At 40.2% G+C, this 18,596-nt stretch overlaps 1 pseudogene; it reads left to right on the top strand.

Moving 5' to 3' along the window:
• Positions 1–16,399: 16,399 nt before the first annotated feature.
• Positions 16,400–17,617, top strand: LOC129627757 (synaptobrevin homolog YKT6-like; annotated as a pseudogene).
• Positions 17,618–18,596: the final 979 nt, after the last annotated feature.

The raw sequence follows: 18,596 nt of genomic DNA, 5'->3' as shown, positions 1-18,596 counted from the left end.
ACTCTTTGCGACCCCGTGAATCGCAGCACGCCAGGCCTCCCTTAAATGCATCTAAAATGCAGATGTCATCATGTCACTCCTACAGTTAAATTTTTTTAGTTCATTTAATCTGTGAAATAAAACCTACATTTATGACTGGTGTACAAGGTTTTCAAAGTCTATCTTTTTGTCTATCTTTGACTTGTACTTAAAATATTCCCACATGTATAGTTTACTTTAACCGTTTTTACGTTTTTGGAATAATATGAGTATACCATCCTATTTAACATGGGCCTTTTTATGGATTCTTTCTCCTGCTCTTTATCTGAATTGCTGTTTCTTCAAACTTCAGAGTCCACTGTCTTCTGCCTCTTAAAAAGGATTCACTGACTATGTTTGAACCACTGATTGAGTTATGGGCATTTTATTTTATTATCCTTCTTTGTTCATCCACAAGTTTCTGTTTTATCTATATCATAGAAATTCTTTAAGTGTCTTAATGGTTTATATCAACTAAAGGACCAAGTCTCATTGAAATTTATAATTATCAGCTAGCTGGCAGAGACTTCATGATGTAACAGGCTAACACAAGCTGTGCAGGAGGGTTCAGGATGGGGAACACGTGTATACCTGTGGTGGATTCATGTTGATATATGGCAAAATCAATACAATATTGTAAAGTTAAAAAATAAAATAAAATAAATAAAATTTTAATTCTGCACCATTCACATTCTATAAATGAAGTCTTGGTATGATACTTAAACTCTGTCTATGATGCCTCATCTAATGGTAAAGCAAATATTATGTCTTACAAGTGTTTATAAATATTAAGTGATGTATATCAGTTATACTATAAATTATACACAAACTCATAGTTGGTTCTGTAATCTTACCTCAAAGGCAAAGCCTTTTATGATACTTCTCCAAAGCAGTCCTGGTGACTGTGAACAAGGTACTGAGCAGGGAAGATGTTATTACCAACTGGCAGGTCCCAGAGGCCACCCAAACCCATCTGAATACAGCCAAATGTAACCTTCCGATTGGTTAGAGGCACACAGAGCTAAGTCTGCTGTCCCAGGAACAGCTGATTGGGTAAGCAAGGAGTGGTACCTAGCCCTGACCAGATGGCTAATGTTGGTCCAGTGTTGGTCATCATTCCTAAGCCTGTACATCCTGATTACTATGATAAGAAACCTCATGTTCAGGAAGCTAAGAAACCCCACATTGCTGTGTAAGCTCAGACTTCTCATATTCACAGGTCAAACTCAGACCCAATAAATACTTTAGTGGATTTTGTACTTCAGTAGGTTCCATCTTCCATCTACTGTGAATGTTGTTGCTAAAAGTTATCATAATTGAGCCATTCCTTTGGACAAAGAGCTGATTCACACAAAATTGCTTCTCTTTCCTGAGTGTAGATCTTGCTCAATGACTGGTCTATGTATAAATACAACATCCTGACATATTTTCTCCTGTATGAAGCAACACTGAAGCACCATCCCAGCTCAAGAGCATCCCTAAGAAATCAACATCAGCATCTGGGATAACTGGATCACAGTTTAACTTCTTTCTCTGCCTCATCCTGCTTCCTTCACTCTTGACAGGTGTTATTTCCAAGTATACTTCAAAATAAGCCACCTACATACAAATCTCTGCATTAGGTTTATTCTAGAGGACCTAACCTAAGATAAATGCCACCTGTCTCAGGTGAATTGAGCACTCTTCTTCTCTTTGGGGAATTGTGGCAAGCATACAAACATCAACTTCAATACTATAGCAAGTATAGGATAAATACACATCTCAGACAACTCATCCCAAGAAGTTTCCAATGAGGTAGGCTAGGATCTTCTTTATCACATCTTTGCATCACCAGGTAAACTCTGCCCTTGGTCCCATCTCAGATAAAGCAGCTACCAGTCGACCCCAGGGACCGTGTTCTCCTTTGGAATAAAGTTTCTAGTGCAGTCTTTTCATTCTTCCAGTCTACAAACATTTCACTTATAGCTAGTGGGAAGCCTTAGTTTTTCATTTATTCAATAGATATTAAATATCTACCAAATCTAAGTACTCTAATAGATGTTGGACAAAAAAACAGCCACCAACAGCTGATGTGATAAAATAGTCCTTGTGATCACAGATCATGGAATGATACTTTTAAATACATGATCGTAAGAATAACTAGTAGAAGTTATAAGTGTTATAAGTCAAAACTAAAGTGTTTTATGAGAACATTCTCAGCCTGGAGAGTTCAGGGAAGCCATCCTAAATTCAAGTTCATGACCAAAAGAATGGGTTAAAAGTGAAGAGAAGGGTGAGAGTAAGCTGAGGATACAAAATCCCTGAGGCAGGAGAGAAGGGAACTTGGTATTTTCAAAGACCTAAAGAAATCATGACATTGGGGAATGTAGTTCTCAGGGACTTAGCCTGGCCTGTAAGTAAGACTGTAACATGCACGTTTTAGGTCATTTTAAAGGGCAACAGAAAGTTATGAAGATTTTAAGCAGAAGGTTGAAACAATCAGAATCTCATTATTAAGCCTCATACTAGGAGTATGGATAGGAAGGAATGAAGTATAGATGATGGGACATCTGTTGGAAACAAGCATAGCAATCTTTAACAAGGTTCAAGTATAAGTATATATCATGGGAATCAATAAATGAGATAGGATCTTTGGGAATAAAGAAAAGAAGAATAAGAAAACCTAGAGTGTTCAATGGGTCACTCACCCTGAAGTCTCCCTTCAGGACTATGGGTAGCCAAATAATAAAGAAGATGTTGATTAAGCCATCATTTGATGAAAGAAGAGATATTAGTAACGGGGAGAGGTAGAGGATGATACGTGTGAATGACACAAACCTTGAAAGCACCAGTCTGTGCTTGTTTGATTGCTAGTCTGTTTTTACAAAAATAAATAAAGAACTGAACATTGCATTTAGGAACAAGAACAGTAAACTCATTTCCAAATCAGAGGTAAAAGAGGTGTGAGAAAATGGACGTTCCCCACTTAGTAGGAAGTGTAACATTTTCATTAGAAAAATATGAGAACTATGAGAGTACCATCTTCATACACATTTAGTAGACATTAAATGACAGAGTTTATCTATAATGTAGTTTTATTCTCTAAGCTTCAGGGTACCACAGAATAAGAGGAAAACAAGAGCTGCTCAAATTATCAAAATTTTACACTAATGTTAATACAAAGAGGGAGCAACCACAGAGCTGTAGAGGGAAATACCTTAGGTGGATGGAGGTTTAAGTGATAATTACCATCAATAGAGAGCTTTGAGCTCTGATGGAGCTTTGATGGAGCAGCTTTTGCTGCTCCCTCTCTTCTGCCCATCTTTCTTCCACTCCCATCAGTGGAGCAGGGATAAGAGAAAGGGGGTCCTCCTCTTTTTGCCCTTTCTTTGAAAAGCTTTCTTCTTACTAATAATATTGCAGATTAATATTTAACAGAGAAAAATATGGGATCATTCAATGTGCATTGAACAGAAGCCACTTCAGAGAAGGACTGAGGCAGACTCCCCATAGGGACCATAAATTTAATCCTGGTCCACTTACCCACCCAATAATTCAGGCTCATAGTCTCTAAACTCTGGTCATTTATAGCATCAATTTAAGCCCAGTCTAACCCATGCCCATCTCTGCCCATGGCCTCCCATTGAGAATTAATACTCTATAACTTAGAACCAATCTTTACCATAGCACTATCACATTTTATCATAATTTCTATATTTTCAAATTCATTTCATCATGACACTGACAACCTGGTAAATACTCAGGGTGAAGAAGAAAATAATGAAGAAAAAGAGAGCAAATAAAGAAAAGAAGAAAGACAAATGCTAGTTTTCTCTTTGTTCCTTGCTTCTGCACAGCAGAGTCTGTGTTATAAACATGTCCTCTAATATGTTTGCATAGTATCCAAAATACCAGCAGTTGAACTTATAACACCTGAAAAGACTGAGTTAATGTGCCCTTAGTCATGACAATGGTAGTGAAGAGAGTACTATAAATAGTGATTGCAATGGCAATGACATTTTTGTGAAAATTTATTTAATTTCTCCAATAAAAATGTATTGAGTACCTACTGTTACACTTATGAAGATTTATGTATTTATTTATGGAAAAACACAATGTTACTGATGAGGAAATATGCTGGTGATGACACAGTCCATGAAAAGAATGAGATGTACTTATTGAACAAAGCATTTATTGAGTGCCTATTATGTGCCAGGTACTATGATAAGAAGACAACACATCTAACTCACAATTTACTGGAGATGGGGGACAGAGATCGTTCATTCAATCAGTGTACTCTGGGTTCAAAAAACAAGTGACCTTATCTAGCTCAAAAAAATCTTCCTCAAGAAGGTGAGGTTTGAATTGAAATTCAAGATGAGTAGAAATGTCAAGGAAAAGGACAGGACGATGCATTTCCATTAGGAAGAGCCCAGAAAATGCATAACTGGAGGAAGCTGGACTCTCAAAGAACTAAAGAAGGAAACATGTTATTACAAATACATAACACTCACTCAACACTACATATATTGCAAGAGTGTGTAAATACTTAACAGTATACAAGAAACATTACAGTGAGTACCAATGGTAGAAACTAAAAGACAATGGGCAAGAGAGTTAGAAGTGAAGACAGAAAATAAACAAAGCAAGAATTAGAACAATAATTATTGTGTGCAATAAACTTTAACTCAGGTCTTTGTACCAGAGACTAAAAATGAGGAAATAAATTATTATTATTAACCTGAGAAGTTAAAAATTCATAATACTATAAGAACCATAGAGGGTCATCCATCTCAAAAGCAGGCTAGAAAAATACAAAGAATAAAGATTTCAAATGTTATTGGCAATTTTGGAGTCAGATGGAACATGAATATTTTACAGAGTTTCTCTCATGATCATAAGACTTAAAGTATCTCCAGAATTTGCCACCCCAGTTTCTGTGATGCCAAAGTTTTTCTGATAGAGGGAGCCTTACTTGTTCCACAGACAGGCTATGTGTCAGCGTCATGGTGGTGGGAGGTGGTCCATGTTTTCATTTGAACTCCTGAGTCACTTGATCCAGATCTATTAAAGTCTAATTATTTCTTAATTACCTGATGCACTTATTTGGTCAAGACAAGTAAATAACAAACTTTTAGGGGAAAAGGTATCCAAAAAAGTACTTGCTAACTGATCATCTGATACACCCCAGCCTTTCTCGATTTTCATCTAAATATCTAAACACCATAGGTCGCAGAAGAGATTTCCCAACTTCTAAACACTCAGGATAACTTCATTTGCTTTCTCTTCTTTGTCCCCACCAGGTAAGTAGCATGGTCTTATGGGGCTCCCATCACACAGGGGAGGGTCACCTTGGCCCCCAAAGTCCAACTAATGAGAACTACACTCAGGTGGGATCAATACAGTTGAGACTTAGAATTTTACACATGTGCTCCCAGATATGATTGGTCTTGACTCCATAGACAATGGGGTCCAGTGCAGGGGGAAAGAGCAAGTAGAGATTGGCAAGGATGACTTTGGCAGCAGAGGCTGTGGGTTGGCCAAAGCGCTGCATGATTACAGAAAGAAAGCCTGCTTCGTAGAAAAAGAGAATGACATAGACGTAAGCTGACGTGTGCTGCCTGCTTTAGCATGTGCCTCAGATGAAGACAAATGAATCATGGTCCTCACAATCTGCCCTTAAGAGTAGGCAATAAAGGCCACATCCCCAGCACCGAGAAAGATCTCCACAGCAAAGGCATAGAGGTTATCCACGGTGGTGGCCCCACAGGCCAGTTTCACCACTGCCATATGCTCACAGTAGGTGTAGGCAATTGTGTGGGAGCCACAGTAGGGCAGCCCATGGGCTGGGCCTGGAAAGGAGGTGGTCAAACCCACACCTCAAAGCACCACCAGGCCTCTAATCTTGGCAACAACTACTGGGGTAAGAATGGTTGCATAACGTGGTGGGTTACAGATGGCCACAAAGCGGTCCAGGGCCATGGCCACCAGCACTCTTGATTCCATGGCAGAGATGCATGGAGGGAGAACATCTGGAAAAGACAGGAGTAGGAGCTGATGGCTGTAGCACCAAACCAGAAAATGGCCAGCATCTTGGGCAGAGTGGAGAGAGAGAGAACCAGGCCAACAGAGGAGAGCATGGCAAGAAATAAAAACATGGGCTGGTGAAGACTGCATTCTGTCCAGATGAGAAAAAGCAGGATACCATTCCCAGTCACTGCCAGGAAGAACATGAAGCAAAAGGGAAGTGAGATCCAAATGCGGACAGCAGTCAGTCCTGGGATGTCAGCCAAGAAGAAAGTATGTGAGAAGAGATGAGAATTATTGGGAAAAGTCATGGTGGTCACCTCACTTAGAAGTGTGAAGTGCCCCTGCAAAGAAAGGCAAGCAGGTTAAATTCAATGAGAAGGTTAAGAGCTCAGAACATGTGGTCTCACTAACTCCACCATCACCATCAGTCTTTCCCCATTATTCTAAGAAAATAGTCAAAAGTAATTTTCAATTTAGTCAATATTTCTGCAAGATCTTTAAACACGAAAGAGGCAAGTCAGCTTGGTCTAGTGGGAAATGCATTGAACAAAAAAAAGCAGAAACCAGTTTCCAGAATTACACCTCCTACTATATCTGTGACCTGGAACAGTTGACATAATTTAAGTAAATCACAGATTCAAGTAGATGCCCAGGAACTGTTGTAAGTGAAACTCCTTGCCATCATGCTCTTATTCCCAAATTCTGAATGCTAGTGATTGATCTAATCAGCATAGACCTCACATAAGTCTTATTACAACCAACCTTCATCTGAAACTGCCCCAAATCCTAACATCTGGAAAATTCCTTAATTTGGAGACATTCCACTTCTCCAAACTCCACTGACTTCCAGGTTACAGAATAAATGGTCCCCGATGACTCCAACACTAATTAGATTCCTCCTTGGATTATTCGCCAATCATTTCACAAATGTATATCTTGCTTCTTTCCCCAAAATCTCAATAGATATCTTGATTTCACCACCTTCTGTATCTCCCTCTCCTTCAAGGTGGTATTGTACATGGGTAGACACAAAGTTCTGGAGAAGGCAGTGGCATCCCACTCCAGTACTCTTGCCTGGAAAATCCCATGGATGGAGGAGCCTGGTAGGCTGCAGTCCATGGGGTCACAAAGAGTCAGATACGACTGAGGGACTTCACTTTCACTTTTCACTTTCATGCATTGGAGAAGGAAATGGCAGCCCACTCCAGTGTTCTTGCCTGGAGAATCCCAGGGGCGGGGGAGCCTGTTGGGTTGCCATCTATGGGGTCGCACAGATTTGGACACAACTGAAGCGACTTAGCAGCAGCAGCAGACACAAAGTTCAGAGTTGTGGTGACCTGGAATGAACAGAAATTTTTTTAATAATTATCATATGAAAGTCAAAAACTCTATATCACACCTATACTGCTGAGAACAGAAAATAAAATGATCCGATATACCTTCCAGTTCAGTTTTTCATGTAATCACATAAAGTGTACAGAATTATACATATCCCCAACATGTACTATGCTCAAACCATCATTTTTTAGGTTAGAAAACTAAGGTCTAGAAATAAGTAAAAGACCCAGAGTCCCAGAGTTATTAGTGGCAGAATCAGACAAGACCTCACATCCACTGATCCACGAGCTAGGAGGTTATCATCTTGTCTTCAAGAGAATAGTGACTGCTACGGAGTAGAGGAAGAATGCCCAGGACACTGTGGCCACGAGTGGGCAGCACAGGAACCAAATAGCATGGCAGATGAAGAACGACTTAGGGATTAGGTGTCTCTCCAGCATCCCCCAACACCGCCAGCACCACAGTCCTCTCATGCCAAAGAAAAGCACAAGAACATGCAGAGACCTGGGCCTAGGGTCTGAGAGGGTTTTGGAGCATAAGACTGATTCACATTCCAGGCAGAGACATTACAGCTGGGTTCCTCTCATACTTTCAATGGCAGCAAGAAGGAGTCTCTAACCATGAGGGAAAGGAGCAGAAGTTAGCCCAGGAGCACAGTTCAGAAAAGAAGGAACATATATGCATTAACATACAATATTTGTTTTTCTCTTTCTGACTTACTCAACTCTGTGTAACAGACTCAAGGTCTATCCACATCTCTACAACTGACCCAATTTCATTCCTTTTTATGACTGAGTAATATTACATTGTATACATATAACTGATTCACTTCGTCATATAGCAGAAACTAGCACCGCATTTTAAAGCAATTATACTACAATTTAAAAAAACAAGAAACAGTGCAGCTTTAAAATGACCAAGAACATTTTGCTTTTCTCTCCAAGAGAAATTACATGACTGTTGCCCATACCTTAAACCATAGCTGCTAAGGAGACTATGTGATAACAGCAGAAGGCATAAGGGCTTGGAAGATAAGGAGATTTGAGGGGACCTATAGTTCTGGCGTCTTGGTATTAAACTCTGGACCAGAAGTCAAGATCCTGGTTCGAGGTACTATTTCTTCCATATGTCTGCTGTGTGACTTTAAGCAAAGCATCTAACCATTTTCAAGCCTTAGTGTCCTCACATGTGAAATGAACATACTAAAACCTACCTCACAGGATCATGAGAATCCAGTGACATACAATATGTGAAAATTCCTTATCAAATGCTAGAAACAGTCATTTTATTGTCACTGAATTACAAGAAGTAAATGAGGCATTAGGAGTTATCTGATTAAGAGCAACAGAAACTTTAGCAATTCAGAGGCAATGCATTTGATTTGACAAAAGATGATAAGTTCCAAAAAAAAAAAAAGGTAGTTTCATCCCGTGTGTGGATGTTGTTTAGTAGTAACCCAGAGCCACCCAGTCAAAAATACTATATCCTCCCAGATAATGTTCCTTTTCTACCTCCCAACACACATTGTTTCCCTCAGCATCCCCAGAATATGGTGCTGTGAGGGAAGGGGTGTTGGAAGGTGTCAAGAAATGTGGCTTTGATCACCTGAGCACCTGTTTCATATTATCCAAAAAGCTGCCCAACCTTAAGCCTCAGCCCACTTTGTGGAATGAAACAGTGTTTTCAGGACTGTGTAGGAAATACTTAAATCTAATGGCCCAACTATCCCCTGAGGACCCAGCAAATGTCCCTCATTATAAACATTATGCCTCAAGGGAAAGTCTAATTCAGTAAGCTCAACTCCTTTATTTCCATCAGGGAAGTAGTAAAATGAGATTAAGAATTCTGGAGCTAGAGGATTCCTGGAGGCAGATGCAGGGGCCTCCATAAATGTTTCCCTAAGGCTCACCCTGCAGGCTTCAAAGAGGAGCCAACTTATAAATAACTTACTGTTGGGCCAGAACCAGCAGAATGTTTGCTTGCTTTGGAGGAAGTAATTCTCACACACCCAATCCCCGCCCCCGCCCTTGTATATGACACAATGTGAAAGTGTTAGTCACTCAGTCCTGCCCGACTCTTTGTGACCCCATGGACTATAACCTGCCAGCCTCCTCTGTCCATGAGATTTTCCAAGAAAGAATACTGGAGTGGTAGCCATTCCCTTCTCCAAGGGATCGTCCTAACCCAGAGATCAAACCTGGGTCTCTCACATTGCTGGCAGATTCTTTACCACATAAGCCACCAGAGAAGCCCATATACAACACAAAAAGGTCTAGATAGATCTATGATGATGTACACATTATCAATATTGGTGATATTTCCCCTTTTTCCCTACTGTTATCAATACAATGCATTTTTACCCCCAGACAGCCTATCAGATTATCCAGATCTGGGAAGGTTGGGGGAAAAATTAAGTTGTAGATGTAGCCTATACGAATCTCTCTTCCTTGGGCCTACCCTTAAACATTACTCACCAAAGAGGTGCACTGACCTACGAGGAATGAGAAGTTAAGCTACCAGTCAGGTCCCAAGAACAGGGTATTTAATGGGCACCTTTTCAGCCACTGCCTATAGGGATCCAAAGTGAAACTCCCACCACCCAGACACCAATTAGTACTCTGCTCCCTCTTCAAACAAAGGTCTAACAGGGTCTCTTCTAGTTACTGAGTCCTCAGGGAACAGCCCCAATAGGGAATATTTTGAACATCATATTCCAGGGTGCCATGTCAAGAGAGGGCTAAGGGCCTGCAGCCAGAAGCAAGGAGAGACATGCTGTGATGGGAAATGGGACACCTAATTTAATCACCAAGCAACCTGATTTAGGGAAAGTAAGAGGAGGGCAGGGAGATGGGGAGGGACAACACCAGGACCAGCTACAATATTACCTATATGACCCCATGACATAGGTGGGACTGTGAGAGGAAGAATGGATTAATAGGTGACAGTGTTTATAAGATGAGAGAATCTGGCCATGGAATAAGGCTGGAGAAAATGCCAAATGTCTCCTGTGTTAGATTTCAAAATGGTAGACACAAGGGCAGGCCAAGTCCTGTAGGTATTGCCATCCATATCTTATCTCACCTTAGTGAGATTACCTTCAGCTCTGTCTCTTCTTAACCAATTTCTCTACACTTGACTCAACTCAGTCACTAAAATCACTCCTTAAAGCGGTGCCAGATTAATCAATGAGAGAATATTCAAGAGAATAGAGGATCTGGACATTGCATTGGATTGAGAAGGATTGGAAAAATTGAGTGTGTACGTAAAAGGACATGTGTGGTGGTATGCATGAGTCTTCATGGATTCTTCAAATCCAGTAAGGAAAAAAGAATTTGTTTTTTGAAGAAAAAAAGTATTTTTTTAATGAAACCAAAGGAAAAATAAGAACAAATACATGAAAATTTGTAGTTCAGGACTTGGCCAGATTTGTATGTCTTCAGAAAGATAATCCTTAATTAGAAAGATAGACGTTAACACAAGTTATATTAAAAGAGAATAGCACAATTTGATTGGAAATTATCATTGCCCAAAACCAGTTCCTCCATTTAGGAAAGCTGTGTTCTAAGGGTACTAACCCAATTCCAGAGGGAAGAAGACACAGGTGGTGTCATCTTAGGTAGAGCCAAGACTATGAACACTAACGTGAAGCACTCAACTTTCTAACACTGAAGCCAAGCTTGGTAACAATGAGCTTAGGACAGATCATTCTATCTTAGAGGATGCTAGGATATCTCTGAAACTTCAGGATATTGGTATTATAAGGTAGAAACTATCAGGTCAGAACCTCATTGGAGGAGGAATGAGTAGACAGGAGCAATACAAAGGTCAATCTGAGTGGAACTGAAGGAGAGGATGAGGAACTGAAACAAGAACTTAAGACTCAGAAAATAGAGAAGTTGGGGGTTCCCTGGCAGTCCTGTGGTTAAGACTTCATGATTTCACTGCTAAGGGTACAGGTTCAACCCCTGGTCAGGGAACTAAAAGCCTCCAAGCCATGTGCCCTTTGGCCCCCCAAAAAGAAAATTATTAATACTAAAACATTAGATGAACGTAAACATGGACCATCTAACTGAAATCCTCAAATCCTCATCTAAATTCAGAAATTGGGTAAAACATCAAGAGATCAGGACAAGACCAAAGCTCCAAGAACATTCAAGAGGATTTGGATCAATAATCTAGATCAATAAAAGTATTTCTTGAGTTCCTCTTAAGGGTTGCAAAAGAAAGAAAGAAATATGGATTTATAGAGTCAGGTGAAAGATACACATCAAGCTAAAGCAAAGCATCACCAAAGGCAAGCAGAGGTACAAGCAAAGATTTCTGTGGCCACACCTTGGAGAGATGGAAACACCTTGGAGAGACAGAATCTAATCATGCCTGTGGGAATCAAGGAAGGATATACTAATGAGACAATATTAAGAGGAAAGTTGAAAAGTGAGAATAGAATATTTCAGGATCAGACATTAGCATTAAAGATACCAAAACTACTAAAGTCTGGAATTCTAGCTGAATGGCCAAAAACTGAAAATTGAAGGATTAGTGGAGAGGAAGGAGATTTAAGAGGGAGGTTGAACCCAGGCTGCAACAGGTCTTAAGTGCTCTTCCGAATAACACTGTGTTAAATATGAGGTCAAGGAAGACAATGAACAAGGGAGTTGTTTAAGCACAGCAGTGATGATAATTAATTAGTGACTTAGTAGATTTCTTATCTATATTCTGGACATGAGAAGAAAGACATGATATCTGAATGAGTAAGAATAAGTGAAATCTGAGAAGAAATCTGTGGCAATGAAGTCAAGAGGAGGAAACTGGATCAAGTCTTTACTGATAAATATTGTCAATTAAGAAATAGACAATAATCCTATGCAAATTTTTAGAAAATAGGGGAGGAGGGAACATGTTCCTCCTCATTTTATGAGGTCAGTATTAACTGATAACAAATTAAAGACTTACAAAACAAGAAAATCCAGGCCAATAACCCTCATGAACAGATATATAAAAATCCTTTACAAATGATTAGTAAATCAAACTCAACAATATATAAAAATGATGATGAGTAGATGGGGCTTGATGATGCTGTGAAAGTGCTGCACTCAATATGTCAGCAAATTTGGGAAACTCAGCAGCGGCCACTGGACTGGAAAAGGTCAGTTTTCATTCCAATCCCAAAGAAAAGTAATGCCAAAGAATGTTCAAACTACTGCACAAATGCACTCATCTCACACGCTAGTAAAGTAATGCTCAAAATTCTCCAAGCCAGACTCCAACAGTATGTGAACTGTGAACCAGATGTTCAAGCTGAATTTAGAAAAGGCAGAAGAATCAGAGATCAAGTTGCCAGTGGAGATCCCTTAAAAAACTGGAAATAGAACTGCCTTATGACCCAGCAATCCCACTGCTGGGCATACACACCGAGGAAACCAGAATTGAAAGAGACACGTGTACCCCAATGTTAATTGCAGCACTGTTTATAATAGCCAGGACATGAAAGCAACCTAGATGTCCATCAGCAGATGAATGGATAAGAAAGCAGTGGTACATATACACAATGGAGTATTACTCAGCCATTAAAAAGAATACATTTGAGTCAGTTCTAATGAGATGGATGAAACTGGAGCCTATTATACAGAGTGAAGTAAGCCAGAAAGAAAAACACCAATACAGTATACTGACCCATATATATGGAATTTAGAAAGATGGTAATGATAACCCAGTATGCGAGACAGCAAAAGAGACACAGATGTATAGAAGTCTGTTGGACTCTGTGGGAGAAGAAGAGGGTGGGATGATTTCGGAAAATGGCATTGAAACATGTCTAATATCATATATGAAATGAATCGCCAGTCCAGGTTTGATGCATGATACAGGATGCTTGGGGCTGGTGCACTGAGATGACCCAGAGGGATGGTACGGGGAAGGAGGTGGGAGGGGGGTTCAGGGTGGGGAACACGTGTATACCCATGGTGGATTCATGTTGATGTATGGCAAAACCAATACAATATTGTAAAGTAATTAGCCTCCAATTAAAATAAATAAATTTATTTAAAAAAAAAGAAAAAGCAAGAGAGTTCCAGAAAAACATCTACTTCTGCTTTATTGACTATGCCAAAGCCTTTGTCTGTGTGGATCACAACAAACTGTGGAAAATTCTGAAAGAGATTGGAATACCAGACCATCTGACCTGCCTCTTGAGAAATATGTATGCAGGTCAAGAAGCAACAGTTAGAACTGGACATGGAACAACAGACCGGTTCCAAATAGGGAAAGGAGTACCTCAAGGCTGTATATTGTCACCATGCGTATTTAACTTATATACAGAGTACATCATGAGAAACACTGGGCTGGATGAAACATTGCCAGTAGAAATATCAATAACCGCAGATATGCAGATGACACCAACCTTATGGCAGAAAGTGAAGAACTTAAGAGCTTCTTGATAAAAGTGAAAGAGGAGGATGAAAAAGTTGGCTTAAAGCTCAACATTAAGAATACTAAGATCATGGCATCTTGTCCCATCACTTCATAGCAAATAGGTGGGAAAACAGTGGAAACAGTGAGAGATTTTATTTGGGGGGGCTCCAAAATCACTGCAGATGGTGACTGAAGCCATCAAATTAAAAGACACTTACACCTTGGAATAAAAGTTATGACCAACCTAGACAGCATATTAAAAAGCAGAGACATTATTTTGCTGACAAAGGTCCATCTAGTCAAAGCTGTCGTTTTCCCAGTAGTCATGTATGGATGTGAGAGCTGGACTATAAAGAAAGTTCAGCACCAAAGAATTGATGCTTTTGAACTGTGGTGTTGGAGAAGACTCTTGAGAGTCTTTGGACTGCAAGGAGATCCAACCAGTCCATCCTAAAGGAAATCAGTCCTGAATATTCATTGGAAGGACTGATGTTGAAACTGAAACTCCAATACTTTGGCCACCTGATGCGAAGAACTGACTCATGGGAAAAGACTCTGAATCTGGGAAAGACTGAAGGCAGGAGGAGAAGGGGACGACAGAAGATGAGATGGTTGGATGGCATCACTGACTCAATAGACATGAGTTTGAGTAAACTCTGGGTGTTGGTGATGGGACAGGGAGGCCTGGCATGCTGCAGTCCATGGGATTGCAAAGAGTAGGACACGACTGAGCAACTGAACTGAACTGAACTTAGACAAGGCTTACCCAGGAATGAAAGATAATTTAACATTCAAAAAAGTTGATTTACCTCATCAAATTAACAAAATAAATGATGAAAAACACATATAAAATAAAATAAAATCTTAGCATTTCTGGGAATAAAAGTAAAATGATTATCACTTGAATACAACATGACTGTAAGTAGAAAAACCTACGATCTGTACTATTAAGTGAATTTAGCAGAGTCATTTGATAAAGTCAAAACAAAATTGATTTTCTGCACTTGTACACAGTATTAATAGCTATGAAAAACTGGAAAATTAGATTCATAAAATAATTATGTATGATGACATCAAAATACATAATATACTCAGGAATTAATTTGATAAACTATATCTGAGTCTTTGCACTGAAAATTAGAAAACATAGCTGGGAGAAATTATAGATTTAAGTTAATGAAGAGAAATACTATGTTCATGCATTGGAGAACTCAATATGACTAAAATGTCTAGTCTCCCAAATTGATCTATAAATGTGATGCAATTTCAATGAAAATCCCAAAAGATTTTTTGTTTGTAAAAACTGGACAACTTTTTCTCAAACTTATCTGAAATGCAAAGACCCAACAGAACAAAAATAATTTTGGAAACAATTCAAAAGTTATCAAAGTCTGAGGACTTATTTCAAGATGTTTTAAATCTACAATATCAAGACAGTGTAATATTAACATAAGGGATAGTTTAATAGCTCAATGGAACAAAAAGGAGAGTTCAGAATACACACACACACATATATAAATAATCAGGTTTTTTTGGTTTTTTTTTTTTAACTAACATGCAAGGTACTGTGGTGGGAAAGGTATAAACTTTTCAATAAGGGGTATTGAAACAACTGGATATTCATATACAAAATATAAACTTCCTCCATGGAGACCAAGTAGAAATTGAAGACACGGACCATCCCAGACAAATGGCAAGTATAATAAGCAGGGGAATTTACTTAGGAGGCTTGTCTTGGGCACCCACAAGATGAGTAAATCTTCACACCACCAGCCAGAATCTTAGGAGTTTATAGAGAAATCTTAAGTGGATTCACTCAGATGGTCTCAACAACACATGACTCTCTGTTCAGCTGCATCCTCGAAAATGGGTCTGGCTATGGGAATGGTGGGTGGCACACCCATTCCAAGGACAGGGAGGGAGTGAGGATCCTGATTGCCCAGGTCCAGCTCAGGTATCAATCAGCAGTCACATCCTCTGAACAAGGTAATCCAAAAATCTTAAGACAATATAAAAGCTAAAATTATGAATTTTCTAGGAAAAAAAAATAGGATAAAATCTTTGCAACTTTATGTTAACCAAAAATTTCTTCAATAGGACACAAAATGTGTTTTATTTTAAACTATAGTTTACTAGTTTTATTTTATTAGTTTATAGTTTTATTTTAAGCTATAAAATAAAAATTGATTCCCTGGTGGCGCAGACAGTAAAGAAACCTCCCACAATGTGGGAGACCTGGGTTCAATTCCTGGTTTTGGAAGATCCCCTGGAGAGGGCATGGCAACCCACTCCAGTATTCTTGCCTGGAGAACCCCATGGACAGAGGAGCCTAGTGGGGCATTCCATGGGGTTGCAAAGAGTCAGACATGACTGAGTGACTAATCACAGCACAGCATAGTTCATTAGCTTTATTTTATAATTTTATTTAAAACTATAAAATAAAAATTGATATATTAGAATTTACCAAAATTTTAAAATCGGCTCATCAGAAGACACCATTTAGAAATAAAAGGCAGAAGGAAGCAGGTGGCTGACCCGTCGGCCCCTCGAGGGGCGGCACCATGCTGATCCCTGTGAGCCCCGGCCACCACCAGGTGGGTGGCCGGCCCGAGGGCGCAGTGCCATGAAGCTGTACAGCCTAAGTGTCTGTACAAAGGTGAGTCCAAGGCAGTGCTGCTCAAAGCCACATATGATGTGTCCTCTTTCAGCTTCTTCTAGAGGTCCAGCGTTTAGGAATTCACCGCCTGCACAAGCCAACTGATTGTGGTGCTGGTGGTGGTGGTGGTGGTTTAGTCGCTAATTCATGTCTGACTCTTGCAACCCCATGGGCTGTAGCCTGTCAGGCTCTTCTGTCCATGGGATTCTCCAGGCAAGAACACTGGAGTAGGTTGTTATTTCCTTCTCCAAGGGATCCTGATTGTGGAGTGCTCTGCAAAAGATAGCCAAACTTCTGTGGAACAAGAATATCTGTGCTATGTCTTCGTGAGAAATGACAGTCTTGCAGAAGTGGTCATTGCTGACAGTGAACATCCATCCTGGGGGTCTTCTACCTTGCTAGAGAAGGTACTAGACGAATTCTCCAAGCAGGTCCACAGGATAGACTGGCCAGTTGGATCCCCCTATACCATCCAGTACACAGGCCTGGACAGTCACCTCAGTAGACACCAGAACCCCCAAGAAGCTCACTCCATGACTAAAGTGCAGGCTGAACTGAATGAGACCAGTGCAGATGTGCAGAAACATCATTCTGCACAACACCATGGAGTCTTTAGTAGCGCCAGGCGAGAAGCTCGATGACTTGGTGTCCAAATCTGAAGTTCTGGGAATACAGTTGAAAGTCTTCTATAAAATGGCCAGGAAACATGTAAATATCATGTATGAAATGAGTTGCCAGTCCAGGTTCGATGCACGATACTGGATGCTTGGGGCTGGTGCACTGGGACGACCCAGAGGGATGGAATGGGGAGGGAGGAGGGAGGAGGGTTCAGGATGGGGAACACATGTATACCTGTGGCGGATTCATTTTGATATTTGGCAAATCTAATACAGTTATGTAAAGTTTAAAAATAAAATAAAATTAAAAAAAATAAATAAATAAATAAAATGGCCAGGAAATAAAAGTCATCCTGTGCAACCATGTGACAGCCATCAGCAGAGCCTCTGCGCTGGCACATCACCGTCATTCACATCAGAACCTCACCCCCATCCCCCACCCCAGGAAGCAGAGCCACTTCGCAACGACCCGAGTGGGACAGACTCAACTTCCGCTTTGGAGCTCCTGGGAGGAACCGAATGGTGGAAGGCCCCTGGGGGTGGGGAACGTTTAAATTCACATGCCTAGTTATTTTTGAAAAGATAACTTGAGGCCAGTAAAAGTGTGTTTTGGGGCCAAATGGAACCATAAAGCTCAGTGACTCTGCAAAATAAATAAAAATAAAAGGTAAGTTGCAGACTTGGTGAATATATTTGCACTGCATGGGTCTGAGAAAGGATTTGAATCCAGATTATGTAAAGAAATTATACAGAGAAATAATAAGACAACTCACAAACAGTAAAAAATATTTGAACACTTTTCAAAGGAAGATTTATGGATAGCCAACAAGTTCAGAAGCATATTAAAAGATGTTCAATACCATTAGTCATAGAAGAAATGCAAATTAAAACCATAATAACTTACAATGATAGACATATTAGGATGGCTAAAATTAACACTGACCATATCAAGTGCTGGAGAAGGAAATGGCAACCCACTCTAGTACTCCTGCCTGGAAAATTCCATGGATGGAGGAGCCTGGTAGGCTACAGTCCATGGGGTCACAAAGAGTTGGACACAACTGAGCAACTTCACTTTCTTTCTTTCTATAGCTCCTTTTGGAGAAGGAAATGGCAATCCACTCCAGTGTTCTTGCCTGGAGAATCCCATGGACAGAGGGGCCTGGTGGGCACAGTCTATGGGGTTGCAAGAGTCGGACACGACTAAGCAACTAACACACACACATATACCAAGTGCTGATGAGGATGCAAAGCAACTGGAACTCTCAAATTGTTGGTAACAATGTAGAATGTTAGAACCACTTTGGAAAACAATTTGGTTAGATCGGATCAGTCGCTCAGTCATGTCCGACTCTTTGTGACCCCATGAATCACAGCACGCCAGGCCTCCCTGTCCATCACCAACTCCCGGAGTTCACTCAGACTCATGTCCATTGAGTCAGTGATGCCATCCAGCCATCTCATCCTCTGTCATCTCCTTCTCCTCCTGCCTCCAATGCCTCCCAGCATCAGAATCTTTTCCAATGAGTCAGCTCTTCGCATGAGGT

The sequence above is a fragment of the Bubalus kerabau genome, chromosome 15 (genome assembly GCF_029407905.1).
Source record: "Bubalus kerabau isolate K-KA32 ecotype Philippines breed swamp buffalo chromosome 15, PCC_UOA_SB_1v2, whole genome shotgun sequence".
NCBI classification, from domain to species: Eukaryota; Metazoa; Chordata; class Mammalia; order Artiodactyla; family Bovidae; genus Bubalus; species Bubalus kerabau.
The sequence above is the reverse complement of the archived record's forward strand: the minus strand, read 5'-3'. Positions and strand labels throughout refer to the sequence as shown.